The sequence below is a fragment of the Schistocerca americana genome, chromosome 3 (assembly GCF_021461395.2).
Source record: "Schistocerca americana isolate TAMUIC-IGC-003095 chromosome 3, iqSchAmer2.1, whole genome shotgun sequence".
In the NCBI taxonomy this organism is placed as follows: domain Eukaryota; kingdom Metazoa; phylum Arthropoda; class Insecta; order Orthoptera; family Acrididae; genus Schistocerca; species Schistocerca americana.
In genome coordinates, this window is record NC_060121.1 from 180,880,028 (window position 1) to 180,905,788 (window position 25,761).

Sequence of the window (25,761 nt, forward strand, 5' to 3'; positions counted from 1 at the left end):
ACTCAGGACGAGATCAAAACATTACGTAACAACACCCAGGGAGAAGTCAAGAAACTAGAGAAACAGATAAACGTAATTAATATACAAGCAGCAGGTACAGCGCGTGAAATTGTTGAAAACAGTGTGCTACACAAACGTATCACAAAAGCAGCGCTGAAAAGATATGATAACCGCATAGTCAAAATAGAACGGCAAACGAAGCGACAATTTCAAAAATTGCGAACAGAGTTGTTGCAAACCATTGAAGAGCGTAGTGAACAGGATCGAACAAGCACTGAGTCTGCAACCACATCCGTATCTGTAACAGCACCGGAAAAACAAACAATTAACGAAGATATCACGCATTTGCGACTCCAATCACAGGCGGAAAGTAACATACGTGAAATCAGACAGCCTGCACCGCGGGTACGCAAAAGTTACAGTGGACAATATCCAATGGATCTACCACAACCGGGAAGAACGACGGGAGAAATGATCAGAAACAAACGTGGCGAGGAATCGCAAATTTCATATGGAACTATGACGAAGTACGACAACGATAATTTCCTCACAGTCAGAAAATTTAAACACTTTCGAGAAGGAAACTCATTACATCCACGAACTTTTATTGATCAGTTCCGGGTACGAGTACCAGAACACTGGACGCTAGCACACAAATTAGACTTTATATGTGCACACATGTCAGGAACAGTCGCAGAAACCATGCAGAATGTTGCAGCGACATGCCGATCGTACGAAGATTTCAGAGAGAAGTTTCTCTCACGATATTGGTCCAGCGAAGCACAGAACAGAGTGAAGTACGAATTATTACAGAACCCACGTTTTGAAAATTCAGGAGAGAAGAGTCCCGTGAAATTTTTCGAATTAATGGCAAAGAAAAATCAATGATTAGATGTACCATACAGTGACGGAGAGTTTATTAAATTATTCGCGATGAAGTTACCATTGAAATACCAGCAATCATTAGTAGGTCGCGGAGGCAATGACGTCGAAGCATTTGAAGGTATTCTAAGGGAACTGGAGTTCATATTTTCGGAAGATGACGCAAGAAAAAGACGAAGCGCAAGTGAAAACGAAAGCAAAAAGCAGTGGAATCCACAAGACACAGTACGATGAAACAATAATTACGAACCACGTGATAACTTCGCACCAAGAAACGACAATAGATTTCAACAAGGAACTGGTTATGGATTTAGAAGGGAATATGGCAATAACTATATTTCACCCAGGAACGGCAACAACTATTACAGAGGGAATAACGACAACCGGAACGCGTACTGGAGAACCAATAGACCGACAAATTATCAACAAAGAAACCACTATCAACAAGCTGAACAAGAAAAGAGAATACAGATACAAGAGGTGGAGGTAAGACCACCAAACCCCGATAAACGTTCTAATTGACAGCTAAGCGCCCATGCCAAAGAGAATGACGCACCGACCCAGGACAATTGCAGCACGTTGAACAGAGAAGTAAAAATCCTATCACGAGAAGAGAAGAAGGAAGAAACAAATCCGCAGGGACCAGATGAAAACGAAGACAGGAAAATAACAATATCGTGTTGGGACGAAATTAATTGGGAGAATACTGACGAGGAAGATGAATTACCAGAGGCATGCACAACGAATGTAGGAGTAAAGGACGAAGTAATGAGTATTGCAGAGCTATTTGAGATGGAAACCAGGAAAAACGAATTCAATGAGGATAATGCGCAGTCGACAGAAGTTGAAAATAAGTTACTAGTGGGCACACAACCAAACGTATATAATGAAGGAAGTTATGAAGCGATACCTAGAGCATTTAGATGCGATTATGTGGAAGTAGCGACGAAGAAGGAGAAGATAGACGAGGATGAGGAAAAAGTAGAGGACGTTGAAGAAAGCGTAAATGAAGGAAGAAATAGAGAAGAGGAAATAAAAGAGAGAAAAATAGCAGTCGAAGCTTATCCTACAGACAGTTCGAATTCAGAAGGGAAATTCCTGAAAAGATTCATGTATGATTCAGTGGAGGATTCGTTGATGCAAGAAGAAGAAGAACAGAACCAACCCTTTCAAATTCAACCAATTGTGAAGGTCATGGTAAAGCATATCCCAGTCAATATTGTAATTGATAGCGGAAGTGAACTGACTGCGATCTCAGAAAATTTATTCATGCAGTGTAATGCCAATGAGGAATTGCTAGTTCTGAAAACACGTAAGATTAAAGTAAGAGGTCCTATTAGAAACAATGCTGCGGAAGTTACGAGACAAACAAGGTTAACTCTTTCGTGTCAAGGTCAAAAGATCGAAGCCAACTTCGTCATTATACCTAAAGTAACTGTAGATTTGATTATGGGTGCAGATTTTTTAAATGAGAGACGAGCGATAATAGATATGGGGAAAGGCAGCGTAACATTCGGGAATGTCACACTTCTCTTTGAGCAAAAGCTAAAATTAGAAGAAATACCAGTTATAAACAAACAATTAAGAATGATACGAGATAAAGAGGATGAACAATTAGAATGGTATGCACAAAAGGGGGAATCGCCTCAACTAATGTTAGAAGTCCATAAAGAAATCGACGAAAAATTGCAAGAAGTTCAAGATATTTCAGAACACAGTAAAAGAGAATTAGAGGGTATTTTACGAGATAAAGCAGAGGTATTTTTACCTAAGACCGGCAGTATTAAACACTTTCAGTACAAGTTTGAAGTAAAACAGCACAAACCATTTAGAGTGCCACCCTATACAGTCCCATTAAGCTACAGGAATAAAGTATTCCAGGAGATATCTAAAATGTTAGATGACGATATTATTGAACCAGCTACCTCCACATATAACAGCCTGCTCCATATTGTACAAAAACGAGATGGGAGCATCAGGTTCGTGCTTGATTCCAGACAGATCAACACAATCATAATCACTGAGACAGATCGCCCAGAAAGATTAGAGGAATTGATACAAAACTTCCACGGTGCTAAGATATTTTCATCGATTGATATACAGAGTAGTTTCTGGCAAATAGAATTGGCCCCAGAATGTAGAAAATTTACAGCATTTATCGTATTCGGTAGATGTTACCAGTTTAAACGATTGCCATTTGGTTTAAAGCTATCATCAGCAGCGTTTATTAGGGGATTTAATACTATACTCAGTCTTGAAATTTTACAAAAAATTACTAGTTATGTTGATGATGTGATTATATCAGAAGCCTCTTGGGAACATCACAACGACACATTAAATCAGTTTTTACAGATCATGAAAGAGCATGGGGTCACAGTAAATATAACAAAATTCAAATTTGGAAGGCGAGAGGTCAAATTTCTAGGACACATAATTTCAGAGAAAGGGGTAATGCCCGACCCAGAAGAACTAACGGCAATCAAAGAATTCTGTACTCCATATAGTAAGAAAACTCTCAGAGGAGTTCTAGGTCTCACCGGATTCTATAAAAAATTTATCTCAATCGACTCTCTCGCAACACCACGCCTATGTGCATTGACTGGAAAAAACACACCATGGGTATGGGATCAACAAGCCAATGAAGAATTTTTAAAACTGAAAAACGCACTAACAACAGCACCGATTTTAGCACATCCTGATCTAACACAAAATTTTTGTATGACCACTGATAGCGCGAAAACAGGTTTAGGAGTTGTTTTATTCCAAGAATACGAACAGGCAGGGCTAAAATCATATAGAACAATTGCATTTGCCAGTCGTGCACTCAGAAAAAGCGAGAAAGACTATTCAGTCACGGAGCTGGAAGCATTGGCCATTGTGTGGGGCTTCCAACGTTTTCGATACTTCCTATTCGGAAGAAAAACAAAAGTATACACTGACCACAAAGTATTAGAATTTCTGTTATCCGCCAAACTAACTCATGGGAGGTTAGTCAGATGGATGTTAATACTACAAGAATTTGACTTGACTATTACACACATACCAGGACCAGCGAATGTATTAGCAGATGTTTTATCATGATGTCCACAGGGTGCATCCAATAACATAGGTTTGGAAGCAGCAGAAGACCAGTTTACAATGTACTATATGAAACAAGTACCTTTCGAAAACTACATTACGACAGCATTGAAAAACATAGGCAAAGAACAGGACAAGGATCCCAAAATACTACGAATCAAACACAAGTGGATAAGTAAGGATTTTCCAATCATTCGACAGCACTATCTCGTAAAAAACAATGTTTTATTTTTTAGACGAAATGTTGCAACGAATGAATGGTTAATTTATATCCCATATGAACTAATTAATAAGTACATACGGTATACACATTTAAGTAATGGCCACTTTGGACCAAAGAAATGCTTTTTAAAAATAAAACAAACAAGCCATTTTCCTAATATGGAAAGACGAATTAGAACAGTATTAGTGAAATGCAAAAAATGTATGAGGGCTAAACACGTCACTTTCCAAACCAAACCACCTATGTTTCTAATAATCCCTAAAAGATTAAAACAAATATCTGCAACAGATTTGATGGGCCCCTCCCACGCATAAAAAATGGATATATTTTCATATTTGTCGTTTTGGAACTTACTTCTAAATATGTTACATTGACACCATTATAACGGGCAACAGGTCTTACTATAAGTAAAGCATTTAGACAACATTTTCTCAGACAAGTAGGTCGAGTGCAACGAATAATTTCGGATAATGGCCCACAATACAAATCAGTGCAATGGCAGAACACGTAAAAACAACACAAAATAAAATCCATCTACATATCTAAGTACAAACATAGCGTAAATCCAGCAGAACGATCTATGAAGGACATAGGCACTTTATGCCAATTATATGCAGGCAAAAGACACAACACTTGGGATATATACCTTAAAGATTTTCAAGAAGTAATAAATGAAATGCTACATAGCACTACACTACTACCTCCAGTTACTGTACTTAAGAATATTGAACCCCCAAACATAACAAGAGAAAATGTTAGATTTACTATTGTACCACGTAGACAGCACAAACAAGTCATAGCAACAGCACTCTCCAACATCAGAAAGGCAGCTATTAAAAGAAAAGTAAGAGGAGATACAACAGCAATTAAAAGAACATTCTCAGTAGGCCAGAAAGTATTTGTAAAGGTACACCATCTCTCCAGCAATCAGAAACACAAAATACATAAGTTTTACGCTGCATACAAGGTACCTGTCATAATAAGGCGAATTGCTCATGATAATGCTGTGGAACTAACGAACCCAAAAACAGGCAAAACCTTAGGACTTCACCATGTGAGCCATATCAAAAAGTTTGAAGATTGATTTTATTACTGGTAAATAATCGGCACAATATTTCAAGATTATGTTGCAGATAAGATCGTCAGGAGAAAGAAGAATGGAGAGAGAGGAAGGTGGGAAAAAGAAAGTAGTTTCAATAAAAACAAAAACAAAAATAACACCAATAGTACCATAGATTAAGGTGAAGGGATAAAACATAGATAGTCTAACAGCATGACATACTAAAATGCTATACACCATGACACTACACAAAAAATAAAAAATAAACGAATTTGAGGATTCTTGTAGAAGTTAAGACTCAAATTATATGAGAATTGTAACATGGAAAGGGCGCCGAAATTTGTAAAGCTTTTTAAGAAGGCGTGAAACAATGTAGGTACTAGACATATATTAGATGATTATAAGTAAAACTTTTTGTAAGAACCATTGTAAAAACTCCAGTGAGGACGAGATGCAACGACCCACAAGTTGCAATGAGAGAAGTATCAAGAAAGAAAATGACGTAATTAGCAAGACACGATTCCTACAAGGCAGAAGCGTCAAGAGAAGGGAAAGGACAGCGACACCAACAGAGGGTAGCTGAAGTGGGCAGTAAATCCGCTGAACCACAGGGTGGCAGAACCCTGCTGGGACAGAACATGGAACCACAGAGTGGCACAACACAGAAGGGACCAGTGCAGGGACTGACAAGCAAACACCAGACTTTCACCACTCGTTAACCCCAGGACGCCCCGACTCAGCGGAGCGAGCAAGAAACGGCCTGACGAAAAGACCACTTGGACAAGCCACCACTGGCAAAAAAAAAAAAAAAAAAAAAAAAAAAAAAAATATTATTATGTGTAAAAGTCAAAATACTGCTATTAAACAGCATGCTGATACACAAAACTGAAGAAAACTTCCACAAAGTAAAAATGACACGCCCAAACAATTTATCAAACTGTTAGTAGGAGGAGAACTTCAAAGCGACTAGTTATCAATAAATATTTCCATATCCTGCTCAGAGAAAAACCAAGAACCAAGTAAGAAGCAGAGAAAAAGCAGCAAGAACAGAAGTTGAAGATTCGCAAGATTGAGACCAAGAAAGAAGATGGGCGAAGAATAGACAACATCCCTTTGCAAATCCCTATCCTATTGTAAACTAGTCGTCGGCGAAGTATTACAACGAAAAACGCCCGCTTTCAGCGACACATAACGATGACTTTCATGCATACAAAGCCAGTAAACCACGAGATTCTGCACTCACAGCTCCATTCCATTATGGGACCTCCACAACAGCAACACACACTTGCAAAGCCAACAAGGAACGACAAACGAAGCTGTACATCAAATACTTTCCCACATCCATCTCGCTCAAGTCCATCACCTTTGTGCAAAAAACATTCGCCAACCTCATGCTTAAACATTCATGGGATTGCGTGAATGTGTGAAATCAAATTATGTGATGTAGGAATTGTGCAAAAGAAACGTGTGAAAAACTAAATAAGTTAAGCACACCAGACAGTTAATAAACTACAAAATAACAGTCATCGACTATGGACTTAAGTAAAAAATAGACTGTTGATAAAAATAAGTCATTAGTTCTGAAATGGACAGTATATAAAGAACAAAAGTAAGGCATAATAAACACTAAAACTATATGCCACTTGTTTTCTCCTCATAAAACTAAAAGAATAACTATATTTTACTTATTTTCTCCTTATAAAAACAAATAATAAAAAATTATCTTGTTGCATGTTTTCCCTTTTTTTAACATTTGTACCATTTGTTAGGATAATATCTCAACACATGTGTATGTATATTTCTTTGTCAAAGCAATTCTTGGAAATAATTCGTATTTCTTAGTGTAACAATGTTGAAATGAGTGTCTAGAAACAAAAACATTTTACTTGTACATGATATTTAAAAAATATGTTAGGAATAGATTTTACTTAATTACTACATTTATAAAAAAAATATTTCTAAGAAAATCGATGTTAAAGACTCCTCACTTTCGATAACAAACTTCTTAAAAAACAAACTTAACACTTAAATAAAGAAAGAAAATAATTAAAATTTAATAATAATAATAATATAAAAATATTCTTCGCTTGTCAATATAAACATATTTTTGAGAATAATGTGGAAGAATATAAAAATATAAATTAGTTATACAAACTAGCATAGAACCAGAATAACACGGCTGAACAGTAGGCAACAAAATTTAGATAAAGGAATAATTTTTGACTGGCTTAGACAACGATTCAATCATTGCCTAACTTCAGTGCAAAAATTAAGTTCAGAGGGTGGTCATATGTAAGGTGTCAGGCAAATCCAACACCTTCCATGAAAACCCTGACATGATAAGAAAATCCAGTAGTATGTCACATAGCTCCGAGTAAATCGTGACATTAAATTAACCAAAGTAATAAGAGTAACGAGTGAGCAAATGGAATACCACAGACTAACACAAGAATGCCTAAATGCATGTCATACCTTCCCACCGTGAGACAGACGCAGTTCCGAGGGGAGAAACGAGAACAGAAGCTGAGAGCAGAACCGTGTTAAGCTAGAAGGCCCTACGATAAGGGACGGACACCCACGTCGTCAACTAACCGACAGGACCACCCCCCCAGCCCATGTTAAAAGCTAGAGCCCTCCAGAAAAACAGTATAGATCTTACCATAACACTAAAAGGGCCACCCCAGCCGCAAGTTTTAGTGTGAGACTTTTTCGCGTCTCTGTTACGTTGCAAACTTCAAAAACATTGCCCCACCACAAAAAGTATAACGTCTCTCATTGGATAGACAGAATTTTTGTAGGCGGAGCCTAAGGTTAACATTGAGACCCTGATTGGTCAGATGAAAACACAGCCAGATAGTTTTTTTTTAAACCAACTTCGGTAAATCGTAGTAAGGAGAAGTTAGAAACGAGTTGGTTTGGAGACGGCGAGCTGGATGGAGCTGCGCCGGCCGCCGTCCCCTGACGAACACTGACAAGGTAATGAACGCACGACATGCCGCAGTTTTGAGCGCATAAGGCTCTCTCAGAATTGCAGAAGTCTCATCTGTTACATCCCCTTTTTACGTAATACTAGTGTCGATCGTCAATTGAAGCTCATGGTATTCACATTTGCTACGTAAGTTAAAATCTGAAACGCGATGATTTTTCTGTTATATAATTATTGAGAAGCCACATCAACCACTGTAATTTACGACAAGTTAGATAAGTAATTAAAGATAATTGAGGGTCACTGTAGACCATTTTTATAGTTTTCTCTTTTGTGAAACTTAATTTAAACCTAGATTATAGATGTGATATGGCATAGGTCATCCTTCGATCCATTGTAGACCTTGGAAACCGATTCAGGGAATATTCGTTCACATTTTTGTTGAACGCAGTTGGTTTTTATCATCCTGTATTAAAACATTTCCTTTTGTCAATTGTGCAATTTATAAACAATGTTTTTGAGTAGAATAAAATTTCCAATGGTAAACTGAACTGCTTTTTCGACGTTATTTTACCAGCTAACTAAAAATAGGAAAGCCTTGAACCCCTTATACTAAATTTAGTTAGTATTAAGATTCTTTTACAGGGAGTCCAGTGGAGCTGACGCTGAAATCATTAAGTATTTGGTTATATCATCGCTAGTCTCACTGAACTCTTCTGAACTCTACATGTCATGTGTGGTCTGATGTCTCCTTACCAGCAACAGGTCCCAGGTTCAAACTAGTCAATCCCCTAAAAAACACGCTCAGAGCGTCGTTGCGCGAAAGTGGTAGGGAGACACGACATAGAACAACAGACACCACACAGAATGTTAGACTATGAGTAAACTATTACAGCTGTCTGCCGTTCTTGGATGTAACATTTTTGCAGTAACCTTCTAAAGTTGCTCGATGATTTGAGTTGCACCTATGTGATCTGAGCCGTTTGTGCCTTTGACAGGTTGGCGTCGTGTATTCGGATTGTGACCTCTCGTTTTCTTAGTGCGTTCACTGGCGCCACTACGTTTGCACGCTTTGTCTGTCCGTGAGTGGCAGCAACGACATTAACCGATATGGAGTGCTGTGGTACTATGTTTGGAGCGATATCCACTATTTCCGGGTCGTCGTGTGTCGGAATTCGGTGGGGACGGAGGACCAGTGAGGTCCGCCCAGCCCTAGGACTCGCCGGGACGGCTAGCAATACGTACACCACCCGATGGAAGGATGTGGTCACGAGAGTGCACGACCACGCCAAAGACCGGATTCAACTAGTTTAAGTTGAATGGATTGTTAAGTCCGAGTAGTGAAACCGCCACCATTGTGTGTGTGACCTCATGGTAACAAGCTGTTAGTTGGCCATTCATACTGGGACGTTTTCCTTGCCTGACTTGATCGAGAGCGACCGTTGGTTGGTCGTTCGGTCGGTCGTCTCAACGGTCGACGTGTATGTGGTCATCCGACCGCTTCTGGGTTCTCTGTGTTTGTGTCGACTTGTAATTCGTCCTTGTTGCTCCACAGTGACTGGTTTTAGTATTGTTTGAGTTGTTTGTGGAATCGTTTTCGCTAATCCGTGTGTAGTGTGGTTTTGATAGAGCAGTCGTTTTAACGCTGCCTGCGTACTGGATTCATGGAGGCAACTTGTTGTGATTACCTTGCGTTTGAACAGCTTCTCTTGTATAATGACTGTCGTTTTACGATGTTAAGTGCGTAGTCAGCCCGTCTGCCTGGTATGGGTTATTCTATCGTGTAATGGGCATCGGACGTTAGGTAGATTTCGCGAAAGTATTGGCCTTACGTTTAACTGTGACTGGTTTGAGTTGCCATCCAATTAAGTGAGTATCACACTGGACCGCCTGTCTCACCTTACTTACGTTTGAGGAACTTTTCCAGCCGGCCGCGGTGGCCGTGCGGTTCTAGGCGCTCCAGTCCGGAGCCGCGCTGCTGCTACGGTCGCAGGTTCGAATCCTGCCTCGGGCATGGGTGTGTGTGATGTCCATAGGTTAGTTAGGTTTAAGTAGTTCTAAGTTCTAGGGGACTAATGACCACAGCAGTTGAGTCCCATAGTGCTCAGAGCCATTTGAACCATTTTTGAAGGAACTTTTCCAGGTCGATCCTTGGAGCACTGTCAGTGGATCACTCCCTTCTTTATTTGGTCTCACTGTGTCAATTGTCCAAAAAATAATATTTTGTTTAAATTATTCTTATTGTTTGTGGCCTTCAGCCGACAAATAATTTGAATTCTTCTTAATATGACCTTCAGCAGCCAGTGTAGATCGTATTACAGTCAATTTTTTTATTTTGTTGTTTTAAAAATTATTTTGTAATTTTTTAATGTGTAATTGCCTTCCTCATTTGTAATTCAGGCCATCAACTGTTAATTGTTTTAAAGTATTGGTTTTGGTCATCATCCGACAAATAATTTGAATTCCTTCTTAACATCAGTGTAGCTTGTGTTACAATCAAGTTTTTAATTATTGTTTTTAAAAATTATTTTGGTAGTATCAACGTGTAATTGTCTTCCTCACTTGTAATTCATGCCTTCAGCCTCTAATTGTTCTGAAGTACTGCTTGTGGCCTTCGTCCGCCAAACAATTTTGAATTATTTCTTAATAAGACTTTCAGTCGTCAGTGTAGCTTGTGTTACACTCACTTTTTTTAAAAAAAATGATTGTTTTTAAAGATTTATTTCCTTAAATAAAGTTTATCTGTTTACTGAGCAATCAACGGTAACTAAGTAAGGACGCGTACACACCTTTTCCTGCCTTCCTTAAGTCCCATGTTTCATTATCATACGTCTTTTTATTATTTTGACAGTCGTAGAAATTCAAGTTTGACAGCTAGCTCTTTACTCAGAGATATTTATGTTGTTGCAGGTCTTGTACCTATGGGATTTTTATTGATGTCATCCAGCAACTATGGACAGTTTACTCAGAGGAACAACTGGTGTGACCGAGAATTCGGCTAGCGGACCGTCCATGACACCAGTACCATAGCCCTCAATCTGGCTGGCACGTTTCCCCCACTGCCATGAGAGGGAACTGCGAACGCGCCGCATTTAAATGGCATTGCAGTCCACTGTGTACGCCTTTGTTTTGTTGTTGTGGTCCTCAGTCCCGAGACTGGTTTGATGCAGCTCTCCATGCTACTCTATCCTGTGCAAGCTGCTTCATCCCCCGGTATGTACTGCAGCCTACATCCTTCTGAATCTACTTAGTGTATTCATCTCTTGGTCTCCCTCTACGATTTTTACCCTCCATGCTGCCCTCCAATACTAAATTGGTGATCCCTTGATGCCTCAGAACATGTCCTACCAACCAATCCATGTCCTACCAACCGATCCCTTCTTCTAATCAAGTTGTGCCACAAACTACTCTTCTCCCCAATTCTATTCAATACCTCCTCATTAGTTATGTGATCTACCCATCTAATCTTCAGCATTCTTCTGTAGCACCACATTTCGAAAGCTTCTATTCTCTTCTTGTCCAAACTATTTATCGTCCATGTTTCACTTCCATACATGGCTACACTCCATACAAATACTTTCAGAAACGACTTCCTGACACTTAAATCTATACTCGATGTTAACAAATTTCTCTTCTTCAGAAACCCTTTGTTTGCCATTGTCAGTCTACATTTTATATCCTCTCTACTTCGACCATCATCAGTTATTTTGCTCCTCAAATAGCAAAACTCCTTTACTACTTTAAGTGTCTCATTTCTTAATCTAATTCCCTCAGCACCACCCGAGTTAACTCGACTACATTCCATTATCCTCTTTCTGCTTTTGCTGATTTTTATCTTATATCCTCCTTTCAAGACACTGTCCATTCCGTTCAACTGCTCTTCCAAATCCTTTGCTGTCTCTGACAGAATTCCAATGTCATCGGCGAACCTTAATGTTTTTATTTCTTCTCCATGGATTTTAATACCTACTCCGAATTTTTCTTGTTTTTCCCTTATTTGCTTGCTCAAAACACAGATTGAATAACATCGGGGAGAGGCTACAACCCTGTCTCACTCCCTTCCCAACCACTGCTTCTCTCTCATGTCCCTCAACTCTTATAATTGACATCTGGTTTCTGTATAAATTGTAAATAGCTTTTCGCTCCCTGTATTTTACCCCTGCCACCTTCAGAATTTGAAAGAGAGTATTCCAGTTAACATTGTCAGAAGCTTTCTCTAAGTCTACAAATACTAGAACATAGGTCTGAGTTTTCTTAATGTAGCTTCTAAGATAAGCCGTAGGGTCAGTTTTGCCTCACGAGTTCCAACATTTCTACGGAATCCAAACTGATCTTCCCCGAGGTCCGCTTCTACCAGTTTTTCCATTCGTCTGTAAAGAATTCGCGTTGGTATTTTGCAGCTGTGACTTATTAAACTGATAGTTCGGTAATTTTCACATTTGTCAACACCTGCTTTCTTTGGGATTGGAATTGTTATATTCTTCTTGAAGTCTGAGGGAATTTCGCCTGTCTCATACATCTTGTTCACCAGATGGTAGAGTTTTGTCAGGACTGGCTGTCCCGATGCTGTCAGTAGTTCTAATGGAATGTTGGCTACTCCCGGGGCCTTGTTTCGACTTAGGTGTTTCAGTGCTCTGTCAAACTCTTCACGCAGTATCGTATCTCCCATTTCATCTTCATCTACATCCTCTTCCTTTTCCATAATATTGTCCTCAAGTACATCGCTCTTGTATAGACCCTCTAAATACCCCTTCCAACTTCCTGCTTTCCCTTCTTTGCTTAGGACTGGGTTTCTATTTGAGCGCTTGATATTCATACAAGTGGTTCTCTTTTCTCCAAAGGTCTCTTTAAATTTCCTGTGGGCAGTATCTATCTTACCCCTAGTGAGATAAGCTTCGACATCCTTACATTTGTTCTCTAGCCATCCCTGCTTAGCCATTTTGCACTTCCTGTCAATCTCATTCTTGAGACGTTTGTATTCCTTTGTTTTATGTTTCATATTTCTCAACAACATAGATCACAAGCAAAACAAATTTGCAGTATTGTTTAACTATTTTTGGGTGTGTTGAAGACATCTAATTTTTATCCGGTACGAATTGTCGCTATATGACAGACACAGTGAATTTAATAGATTTTCGCACTCAGTTTGCCACATATCGTGACTTCGTTAGTTTCACAGTCGAAAAAATGTCTTTTACACACATATGTTGGTGTTAATATTGTAACCCTTTTCCAACCTCATTATGGAGGCCTGGAGACACTAGCTGAGGAATGCAATGTTAACGTCCTGGACACTTTTAACGTTAAAGGGATTTGTCTTTAAAAAGGGAATTGCCTTGCAGATCAGTCAGTTACATCTATACATACACAAGGGCGCTTCCTACTGAAACGGCAAACTGTTACGAAAACAGATGTAACCTATTACCATTTAAGTACCAATGATTTCTGCCTGAAATCACCATTATGTTTTTATGTTTTCTTTCTTTCTGAAACAACCGATGCACTTGCAGCCATAGATGTAGCAGTCACTTAAAGCATTTAAATCAATTGTACTATGTGGTTGCAGGAGTTTGTGAGGCGGTTTTTTACAGTGATCATACTGAAGATGATCACTGACAGCGAAAATAAGTATATCTAAAGTTTTTGTAACGTAAATTTGACTTTTTACCACTATTTTTACGAGTGGTTCCGAAAAGAAATTATTGGGGCAGTATGTACTACTGTACAGGTTTCTTAAGTATAGGCCAATCATCGCTTGTTATTTAGAACTGTATTTTCTTTTAGGCATCATGAGTTCATGGAGGTCTGTAGATATGAGTCTGTATCTAGGACAAATGCGGGTTTGCTTTCAAATATATCTCACGAACTGCTGGACGTTTGAAAACTGCATGTCCCAGAGCCTCAAAACAGAAATCACTTCCTTTAAATAAATGACTTACTTTTTTTTTGCAAACTTCTTCTTTTATTCGTTGCTTACTGTGATAATAAAGGTTAACTTTGTGAAAATTTTTAATATTGTATTCCAAAGAGAAATCATTTCCTTAAAACAACCGATTGCTTACTTTTTTTCAATTTCATCTTGTATTCGTTGCTTTCTACGATGATAAAAATCAATTTGGTGAAAAGTTTTAAAATTATTTTTTATGTTATCGGGGCTCAAAGGGTTAAAAAAAAGCCTTTAGGGGTCGAAGATTCCTGTCGGACGAGAATGTACAGCAGGCACTTACGGACTTCTTCACACAACAGGGCACGGTGTTTTGTCAAAAAGTTATCTTCAACATGGTGTGTCGGTAGGGTGACTGGCTCAATGTTTATGACGTTGTTCCCTGATTGACATACCGACTCTGGGCTGTACGTACTTCGAAATAACTGTTGTTTGATCCTTATATAACGATAACAGTGATTGACACTATTTAGATATTAATTAATGTAAAAACTTTAGAATAATTTTTTCATTGTTGAGTGAAAATATTACGTTCCCCTTCGAGAGAGTGTAAACTAACTGCTAACTAAAAGTCGGCATCAACTCTTCCAAACAGGAATGTGAAGGCAACAGGAAATGTTATAAAAGTAGGATTGAATATAAATCAAAATATTTGTCTCAAAGAGCAATTAAAGCACTGTAGTATTCCAAAGCTAGTGTTCAGGAAATGCGTCGTACACGAAGCATTCAACGTTTATAAGAAAATCAGAATAAGAAAATACTATACAACTCGTAATACAATGACTACAGCCCGTTGGCAGCGAGTGTGACGAAACTGAATGTTCTACCATTCGGATGGATTATTAGCAAACAGATTATGTACGTAGTACCGAAATCGATTCCCCTCAAAATACCCAAAGGCTGTTTCTCCCCACGGAACACACGCTCTGCAGTCGCGAATGCTTGAGTGCTATTCTCCTCCTCAAAATTTTGTAGAAGCGAGTCAAGGTATTAATTACGTGATTTCTGTAAATGATTAGCAAGAGCACCACACAAATGTGTTCATCTTGGACACAGCCTCACTGCACCTCACCAAATCTTCGCCTTGCTAACAGCCAACCTCTCCATCAGACGAACGAGAACAACCTGGATCGAGTGGATGGTACACATGCTCCGCGAGGATGAGGAATTTGCAACGAAATTTTTGTGTTCTGATGAGGTGCAGCTAAAGTGTAACGCTACTATGAACCTCCACAATTGCGTCTACTGGATTCCCGAAAATCATTATTTTGATGTGGTTAACTCTGAAGCAAATGGAGCATATGATCGATAAACGCGTAGTTTGATTGTTCCCTTTCTTCGATGATACCATACTTGCTCAGGTGAGTATTGACGTGCTTCGGCCAAGGATTTTGCCTGTCATCCAAATCTTGAAAGGAGACGTAATGTTTTACACGCAACAGACAGAGCTCTACCTCATTGCCATCGAGAAGTCAGATGGTACGTGGGTTATTATAGAGGCAGTGCCCAGATCAAATCTCGATCTCTCGACTTGATTGCTACTATCTTCTAGATGTAGGAAACCGTCAAGGAGGACGTGTATCGAAAAGAAAGAACCATCTACTATCGAGCAGCTGCGTAAAAAAATTGACACCGTTTCATGTGTTCCCATTACGCCAAATACACCGAAAGAAGTGGCTCAGCCTGCGCTTCGGTTCCATCAACGTTGTTTCGACGCTCTTGCACTTAGAACATATAAAATACAAAAATTACAGCTGCAAGGAAAATTTTTAAGAACAAGTGTAATGTCAAACAGAGGGTATAATATTCGACTCAGTCGTATGATATGAGGAAAGCAATTTATGGGAAACACTAACCAAGGGCAGGGACAAAATGATAGGACATGTGTTATGACATCAAGAAACAACTTCCATTTACTGGATAGAGCAGTAGAGAGCAAACATTGTACGGGAACACAAAGATTTTCTGTAAGTGATGCTCTGAAATGAAGAAATCGGATCATTAACAAACTTACCAAACCATAGATACATAATTAATTTGTCGTTAGCAGAGCAGAATGTAAGGCAACTGCAGTACTATAATCTAATATTACCAAAGCGGAAAAGAGCAATACTCTCATTTTATGTTCAAAATTTTGACAAAAATATATAATACACTATTGAAAAAACCTGATTTTTTCCAGACGACAAACTGGAGTAAAGACATAGGTGTACTGCAATGCTATATGACTGTTAATATGTGATACTGAGATATATATTTTGTAAATAACGCTACGGCTGTGTATTTATTGTGTATATTATAATGCAAAATTTTTAACTCACACTTCACAGAAACTTAAATAAATAAAACTAACCCTCTGGTAAAGGTGAACCTTCCTCGAAAATGCATGCATGTTGAAGAAAAATTTATATTTGTTTCTGGCTGTTTTCATAATTACTAGCGATCCTCCACTACTTCGCTACAGTAGCACAGAGGAGCTACGGCCGAACGACTTACCTGGCCGCTAGTAAATTTTACACAGAAACCTTCTTCGCAGATCAGTTAGTCAGTTACTGAAACCACATCAGAATCACTAATGTATTACCAGAGATTGGCACTCACAGAGAGAGAGAGAGAAAAATACAGTGGCGGGGCTTCAATCTACATAGTTCAGGTAATCGGCGCGAAAGGATCAAAAGGTGGATGCAAAAACCGATGTCTTAAATCAGTCTATCAGTTAGTGAAAACCGTATTAGAATTGCTATAGCAGTTCCTGAGATTTGCATCCACAAACAGAAAAAGGCGAGGGGGAGCAGAATATAATTTAGTAATATGTAAAGACATTGAACCGTTGCAGGCCCCCTGTTCGTGTGTGGTAGCGCAAGTCGAGTAGTGTGCAGTACTCGTAGCTTTCACACAGCAACACTCAATAGTACAGAGTTCCGATGTAGGATGCGCGAGTGCATATGAAAAAACTGTGGATGACGGTATACGCTTAGCACAAAAGGTCTGTTTATCTGGGCAGCTCGTATAGTCGACCACGACGTAACAACAAGAAGCCACAAATACGAAGCGTGTTCTATAAGTAAAGCAACACACTTTTTCTCGGCCAACTTGGAACGAAGAAATGCGGAATTTGTTGTGGAAATTGTAAAATATTCCCTCTTCAGCCCCTAAAGTGCCATCACATTACGGTAGCTTAGCAGCGCTTTACGTATCCTTCACAATGGCCTCTCTAACGGTAGTGCACGCCAGACAGAGACCTGTCATTGGGCTTCTTCTGGCTGAGAACCGGAGCGCTGCAGATATTCATCGGTGCTACTTTTCGGCCGCACACAACTGTGACTCCCACAATGTTGGTACGTGAGGACACACTCATTCGAGCTCAACTGGACGTGTCTGTTGGTAGTGCTGACACATTCGTCCACCAGTCTGGGTATTCGAAAGCGTGTGCCCGCTGGGTTACTCCTTACCGAACAGATGACAATAAAGAGCAACGAAGAACAGTTTGTGCGGAATTTCTTTCTCGCTACCAGGCTGATTGTGACAATTTTTTGTCAAACATCGTCACAGGCGATGAAACATGGGTTCCATCACTTCGAACCGGAAACAAAACGGCGATCTCTGGAGTGGCGCCAGAGTTTTTTAAGATGAAGTTCTCACTTGGCTGTATGATTGTTCAGCTTTACGCGCCAAGAACTCTATCCAGGGTGTGCGGACATTTGCCACTCCGGACATTTGCCACGCCGGACATCTGCCATGATTTTACCTGCTCCGAAGGCTTGCGTCCCTTGTCTCCCCGTCCTCCCCCTCACCCGTCGCCCGACCCCTGGAACTGCATGTGGTAACTCTACTTAGTGGCACTCTCGCCAGTAACATTACCGTTGCTGTCGCGCAGTGAAGGTACTTACTGAGCCTTTCCGCCGGTTTATTTAACATAGGTCCAGAGTCTCTTTGGATTTTCCGCCACATTTCTATAGAGAGTTTCGTCGTGGAAACTATTAAATGTATCTCGCATTGAAGTCCGCACCAAATTTCGAGCCTCAGTAAACCTTCGCCAATCTCGGAGATTTTGCGTTCGTCTAAATTATACTTGCCTTTTTCCGTGCTCCTGCAGCAGCTTTCTGTCTTGTTTTGTGTATCATGTGGGATCAGTTCCGTATCTTATTAATTTATTTGGTATGAATCTCTCGAGTGCTGTTGATACTATTTCTTTGAACTTAAGCCACATATGGTCTTCACTTACATAGTTTGGAAGGACTGGAGACTGTCTCTTAGAAAGAAGTCAACCGAAATTTTAGTTGCTTTTATAAATAGATACATTTCGCGTTTAGTTTTGGTGAATTTCTTTGTTACGGAATTGAACCTCGCTACGACCATGTGTTCACTAATCCCTGTATCCGTCGTGATGCTCAGGATAATTTGTGGCTAAGAGGTCAAGTGTGTTTTCGTAACCATGTACAATTTGAATGACCTCGTGAACTAATTGTTCAAAATAATTTTAAAAAGCATTTAGAACAATTACGGAAGTTGTTTTCTATCTACAATAGGGTCTGAAAATGTATTTTTGTCAACATACGGAAGGTAGATTCAAGTCACTGCCAACTATAACTGTATGAGTAGGGTACATATTTGTAATGAGACTCAAGTTTTCGTTGAATAGTTCAGCAACTGTTTCATCTGAGACCGGGGGTTCGTAAAAGGAGCCAGTTATTAATTTATTCCGGTTGTCGAATATAACCTCTGCCCACAGGAACTATCTGCTTCAATGTCGCTTGTAAGCTGGGACACACAGTACATTATTTTTCCTTAAGTTGTGCTTCTTGTTTCTGTTATAGTGCAGATCATCACAATTACGGCTTTTTCCCTCCAAAACCTAGGATGCTTACTGTGTGACGTTGTAAATACCAGAACTAAACAATGTAGAACAACAACGTACGTTACAAGCATAGCATTCTGTATTACTTCATTTCCTTATTTCTAACATTTTAAAATTGTACGTCGACTTTAGATGACATGTCAATCATAGATGTTCTTATCTCTATTTAGTGAACGTATTTTCGGTCATGGTTTCAACATTGTCCCGCTACACTTTATTAACTAATTCGCCGCAAGGGATATCGAATTTTAGAGAGTAAATTAATATGGAGTATGTCATTCTTCTTTTAAAACATTCACGTACCCATTTCTTCTTTCCTTATTGTCTTTTGGGCATGCAGTTGTAGTAATTAACGTAGGCACAAATGCAGTGATAAAAAAGAAATGATTAGCGTACATTCGCACTCTCTTTGCATCGTTCCTTTCTTGTTGCTCCCATTGCGATGGACTGTTTCTATCGCAATCAGAAAGTGTGAAAGGAAGCTACCGTACAGAGAGAGGGATTTATATTTATACTTGGCAGAACTAATTACATACTGACATAATCGTCGGTATTGCTTTCGTTTCCCAAAAGTTAAAAATATTGCGATTTCGGAAAAGAAGCTCTGTATTTCGCCAAGATGTCGAAGAAGAAGTTCCCTTACGTACTGGTTGTATCGAGTAAGATGTGGAGACGGCGGTTTGAATGCGGACGGAAGAAGTACGAGGAGGGGCATCCCTTACCTGAGGTATCGCTACTCAAGCTACCTGCTGAAGGGGCAAGTGTGGCGAATGTCCGGCGTGGCAAATGTCCGGCATTCCTATCCAGAGCGGAGCAATACTATTGGTTCAACCAACAGTTTTAGAGCGAATGCAGCTGATTCTCCCACCCTGGATAGATGGTGCCGTGGGATCGGTGTTTTTGAAACTGTGCAGAAAAGGAGGACTGTCGCTGTCAATTACTTTCTGGGGCCCGCAAGGTGGCTGCAGCGTTCGCTGCCCCCGGCGGACGTAGGCGCCACCCCAGGTCTCAGCAGTTGTAGACCGGGTCGTTGCCCCGATTCTGCGAACTGCCTGCTCTCCCCACAGCGGGTCCTTCTCCAACTAATGAGATACAGCGGCGGTCTTTCTGCCGACAAGGGGGGTTACAGAGAAGGTTCCGGCGGCAAAAGACCAGGCCGCGGCAGGGCATGCGCAGGGCTGCTTTCTCACGAGGGAACCACCCCATCGCAACCCCCTTAGATTTAGTTATAAGTTGGCACAGTGGATAGGCCTTGAAAAACTGAACACAGATCAATCGAGAAAAAAGGAAGAAGTTGTGCGGAACTGAAGAAAATAAGCAAAATACACAAACTGAGTAGTCCATGCGCAAGATAGGCAACATCTAAGAGAGGGTAAGCGTAGGAGCGCCGTGGTCCCGCGGTTAGCGTGAGCAGTTGCGGAACGAGAGGTCCTTGGTTCAAGTCTTCCCTCGAGTGAAATGTTTACTTTTTTTATTTATGATCTGTCCGTTCGTTCATTGACGTCTCTGTTCACTGTAAGAAGTTTAGTAAGTTCAGTGTCGGTGTTTTGCGACCGCACCGCAAAACCGCGCGATTAGTAGACGAAAGGACGTGCCTCTCCAATGAGAACCGAAAGCATTTGATCGCAAGGTCAAAGGTCAACCGATTCCTCCACAGGAAAACACGTCTGATATATTCTATACGACACTGGTGACGGCATATGCGTCACATGACAGGAATATGTTGTCGACCCACCTAACTTGTACACTTGGGGCCCGCATCTCGTGGTCGTGTGGTAGCGTCCTGGCTTCCCACGCCCGGGTTCCCGGGTTCGATTCCCGGCGGGGTCAGGGATTTTCTCTGACTCGTGATGGCTGGGTGTTGTGTGATGTCCTTAGGTTAGTTAGGTTTAAGTAGTTCTAAGTTCTAGGGGACTGATGACCGTAGATGTTAAGTCCCATAGTGCTCAGAGCCATTTGAACCATTTTTTGTACACTTGGCGAATGGGTAAAAAGATTCTTCTACCTTGCCCGATACTACGGCACAGTTACCTCGTATCGGACGGACGGACGGACAGATAATAATTGTCTGAAACTAAAAAATTAAATTTTTTACTCGAAGGAAGACTTGAACCAAGGACCGCTCGTTCGGCAGCTGCTCACGCTAACCATGAGACCACGGTGCTCCTGAGCTCAGACCATCCTTCATGCTGCCTATGCTGCGCATGGACTACCCAGTTTGTATATTTTGCTTATTTTTTTCATAGTTCCACACAACTTCTTCCTGTTTTCTCGATTGATCTATGTTCAGTTTTTCAAGGCCTATCCACTGTGCCAGCTTATGACTAAATCTGAGGGGGGTGCGATGGGGAGGTTCCCTTGTCAGACACACAGCTCCAACTCACTAGGTAACTGTGACATAGCCGCAGGAAGTGAAATTAACATCACAGAATATCTGAAAGATATCTGGACGAAAAGAGAGGTTCAACCACGAAATGCCTATGATAGAAAATCATTGCGGGACGCATCGGAACAGGTAAGTGATAATAGGGAACCAAAGGCTCCTGCTATAACGCAGCGTCAGTGAAGTGCTAATGAGCTGAATGAAGCCTGCCAGATACAGGTCCAAGCCGTACCGTCACATCTTCGTAGAAGTAATTGTTCTACCAGCCCTTGGATCCCAGCGACCTGTAGCTAACATGTGTGACGTGTATTTGAATAGTCTACTTGTTTCTCCCACATCAAATATGTGTAAGGCCGTAAGGCCGTGGCTTCGTTCCCGTTTTACAATGTTGCAAAATCTATCTGCCGTGGAAAATATTTCATTCAGCTCACGGCAGGCAGCACAACGTACATCATTCGCAATCGGGGTGGATGATGTAACTTGGGTTGCCTCTCTTAGGACGCATGAATTGTTCCCCTTATTTTGCCCACTCTGTAACCTTGTCCGATTCAAATGGTTCCCAGTCACTAATCAGATAGTAGGTTAACCTGTAGCCTATTTTCCTTCCTTTGTTTAAGTATGATCTACTTATCACTTTGACTTCCAGTCCTGTTTACTGACGCGATGCGAAAAATTCCTTAGACCGCTGATCCCGTCATTCTTAAAGGATATACGATTTCATACACTTTTAAATACAATTTCAAGCATATTAGGGGCGTCTAACAGTCTTCATTGGTGGCTAGTCTTCTTAATAAATACTGTAAATCAATAAAAAGTCCGGCATTATAAGAAACGGAGAAGTTTTTCGTTGCCGGTAGACTATGTTAAGTGCACCTGTACAGTCCATACTTTCGCATTACTGCAAAGACGTCCAGGAAGGTAATAGTGAAGCGTCTTTGGAGTATCTCATCTACATGACTACTTTGCAGTTCACAGCTAAGTGCCTGGCAGAGTGTTCATCGAACCACCTTTAAGCAACTTCTGTTCTACGCTCGGAGAGCGGGCGGGAAAAACGAACACTTAAATCTTTTCGTGGGAGCTCTAATTTCTCTTATTTTATTATGAGGATGTGCGCCAGCAAAATACTTTCACACTGTGAGGAAAATAAATAATAATGTCGTGTGACGAGGGCCTCCCGTCGGGTAGACCGTTCGCCTGGTGCAAGACTCTCGATTAGAGGCCACTTCGGCGACTTGCGCGTCGATGGGGATGAAATGATGATGATTAGGACAACTCAACACCCAGTCCCTGAGCGCAGAAAATCTCCGACCCAGCCGGGGATCGAACCCGGGCCCTTTCGATTGACAGTCTGCCCCCCCCCCCCCCTGTGTGTGTGTGTGTGTGTGTGTGTGTGTGTGTGTGTGTGTGTGTGTGTGTGCGTGAGTGTGTGTGTGAGGAGAAAGTTGATGATTGAAATTTCTAGAGAAGGCCCTGAGACAGAGAAAAACGCTTTCGTTGTATTGACTGGCACCCCAATTCTTTATTTCGTGAAGCAGAGGAGCAACCTGGCTGTTAACTCCACCAAGTTGACTTTCGTATCACTCAACAGTTTTATTGGAGAAGGAGGTGTTTTTCTGCTGGGTATTAGGGACGTGGATATTGCGGGGAACGAAATGGTGCGAATCTCTTTGTTCAGTGTGCCATCCCTCTGCATGCTATCACCACGCTGTTGAAGTGCAGTCATGCGTCGGTGGGAGGATGAGTGGCTTGAAGTGACAGGCAATAAGCTCCGTGTCGTTAAGTCCACAACTCAGCCGTGGAGTACTTCCTTCGAGGTCCTTCTTACCCGTTTTTGCATAGCCCACAACCCTAAGACGCATCGGTTCACGGCGTACAGATCACTGTGCGCTACATTTTACTCGACCGTATTTTATTTTCTGATGGGCAGGCCGCTGCTGATTTGCCGACGCATCTGCCCTCTATTTTAAGCAACGTGCACACGATTGTGGTTCAAGTTTTAAAGTTTAGCGAATTATCCAAATCGTTCCCTAGATTTTAGAGAGATGGCTTTAATGTGTTAACAGGGTGACCGGCCCATCCGTATTTTTTGTAAGTAGTCAACCTGTGACATTTATCTGTGCCTTTCTATTAGCTCCTTTCTCGTTTTACTTGTGCTTTAATCTCATGTACTGCTACTTTTACCTTTTCTCCATTGTTTTAGCTAATGCGAGATAGTGTGGTTACTTGATAGATTCAAGGGCATGAGCGTGGAGAAATTTCAACCTCTTAGGTTCCACGTTAAAAGTCTGTTAATTTCCGTCGTGCCGCCATAATAACGTCGGAATCCTTTCCACATGAGTCACCTGAGTACAAAGACAGCTCCGCCAGTGCTCTGCCCTCCTATATTTTGTGTAAGCGATACTATCGCTATCATATATGTGCCTACCGCTATTCCGTAACTTTTGTCACCACAGTGTATATTTCCATCGTAACGCTTGACAGAATACCAGGTCTCGTCTGAGAAGACAACATGGTGCCACTCGTGTGTCCTGTGTTGTAGTCGGACGCACCGCTTCCGGCACATCTGTTTCTGCTGCCGAGTGTAGGGAATTGTGGCAATTGTGCTGACAGCTCGTGCTGCTCCAAGCTTGTAGCACCTCTGATACTTGCGTTGCAGCAAAGAAGCCCATTTACTGGCTCAAGGTACGACAGTGGCTGCATGGTCCTCCGAAGTGAACAATACCTGTCGTTTCTGGCACTAGTCGTGTGAGGCTGTAGGGATCCTTCATCGTGTTGATTAGGGCCCCCAAAATCATCTATAGCGTAATCTCATGGTCTGCTGTACTATATTGTAGTACTATATTACAAATTTTGTGATGTATAGTCCAAGACTTCACTACACAACCCAGCACTACATTACACGGTACTGCACTATATTCTACATTACCCTAAACTGCTGTACTTATTATTAGGACGAAACTGGGTGTCCTCATTTTCCCGGATATTAAGCCCCTGGGGCGGTGAAGAATAGCTCAGGATTCACAGGGGCTGTACTGCCGTGCTACTCAAATTTGAAGAGATTGGAAGATGGCTGCCAGCTTCTCAGAAAATCCTTCCTGTTCGTTTTCGAGGCTTATCTCTCGCCTACCTCCGATAGGTTGTTGTAGTTGGATAATGTCTCATGATGCGCCTCGACGTCAGCATGTATGGCCTATTCTTGTATGTGTCCCGGCCATGTATCCTTGCAGCCCGTAAGCTGACAATTTGGCTGTCAGAAAGCTCAGCTTGGATATCTTACTCAGGTGACAGCCATTGTCTTATCGACGGTCGAAGACGCTGAGCTCGCGTTACCCATCCATTCTCCTGTTATTGCTTCTCTAATCAGCACGAATTACTCTCCACCTCCTTTCGAACTGGCGGGTCTGTCTCTCTTGACATCTACCGCTCCATTCGGCATTACGTAGGGGAGTCTGGAGATTTTTTATCGGTTATTGTATTTACCTTTGCCAACTTGGTCACATACAAGTATTGTAAATAAAAGTGAGCTAACTTTACCGATACAGTTGTAATTCTTTGTAGTAAAAATGTCATCCGGCATCTACCTTATACAACTCCAGAATCAACAAAAAAATTATGAATATGTGTGTGTGTATGTGTGTGTATGTCTGTGTGTGCGTGAGAGGGAGAGAGAGAGAGAGAGAGAGAGAGAGAGAGAGAGAGAGAGAGAGAAAGAGAGAGACATTGGGGCTTATGCACGCTTAACGGCGAGCTTATTAGCGCCCTCACGAACATGGCATCACCTGTCGTGCCTCTCCTGGACTCATGACTATATCGGTTGGACCCTACACGACTGGAAACAGTGGCCTGGTCAGATAAGTTGGTAAGACCTTTTGGTAGGGTTCGAGTGTGGTGCAAGACGCCACGAAGCCACCGATGACTGAGTGGAAATGGTTATGTTGAGCTACTTGGAGACAACGTGCAGCCATTCATGGACTTCATATTCTGAATCAACTAAGGAATTTTGTCAATGTACCATATCGCCGGGCCACAATTCATCCCGACTGGTTTGAAGAACATTCTGGATAATTCGTGCGAATGGTTTGGCTACCCAAACCGCCGACGTGAGTGCCATTGAACATTTATGGAACATAATCTAGAGGTCAGTTCCTCCACTAAATCCTGCACCGGCAACACTTTCGCCATTACGGACGTCTGTACAGGCAGCATAGCCCAATATTTCTGCAGGAAACTACCAATGACTTGATGAGTCTATGCCACGTCGAGTTTCTGCACTTATACGGGAAAAGGATCTCCGACTCGATGTCAGGACTTATTCCATGGCCTTTGTCACGTTGGTGTATGTCTCTGGATAATCCGAGGTGAATGAAAGTCACCACATTGTGTTCGTCACCGTCATACATGTCGAAT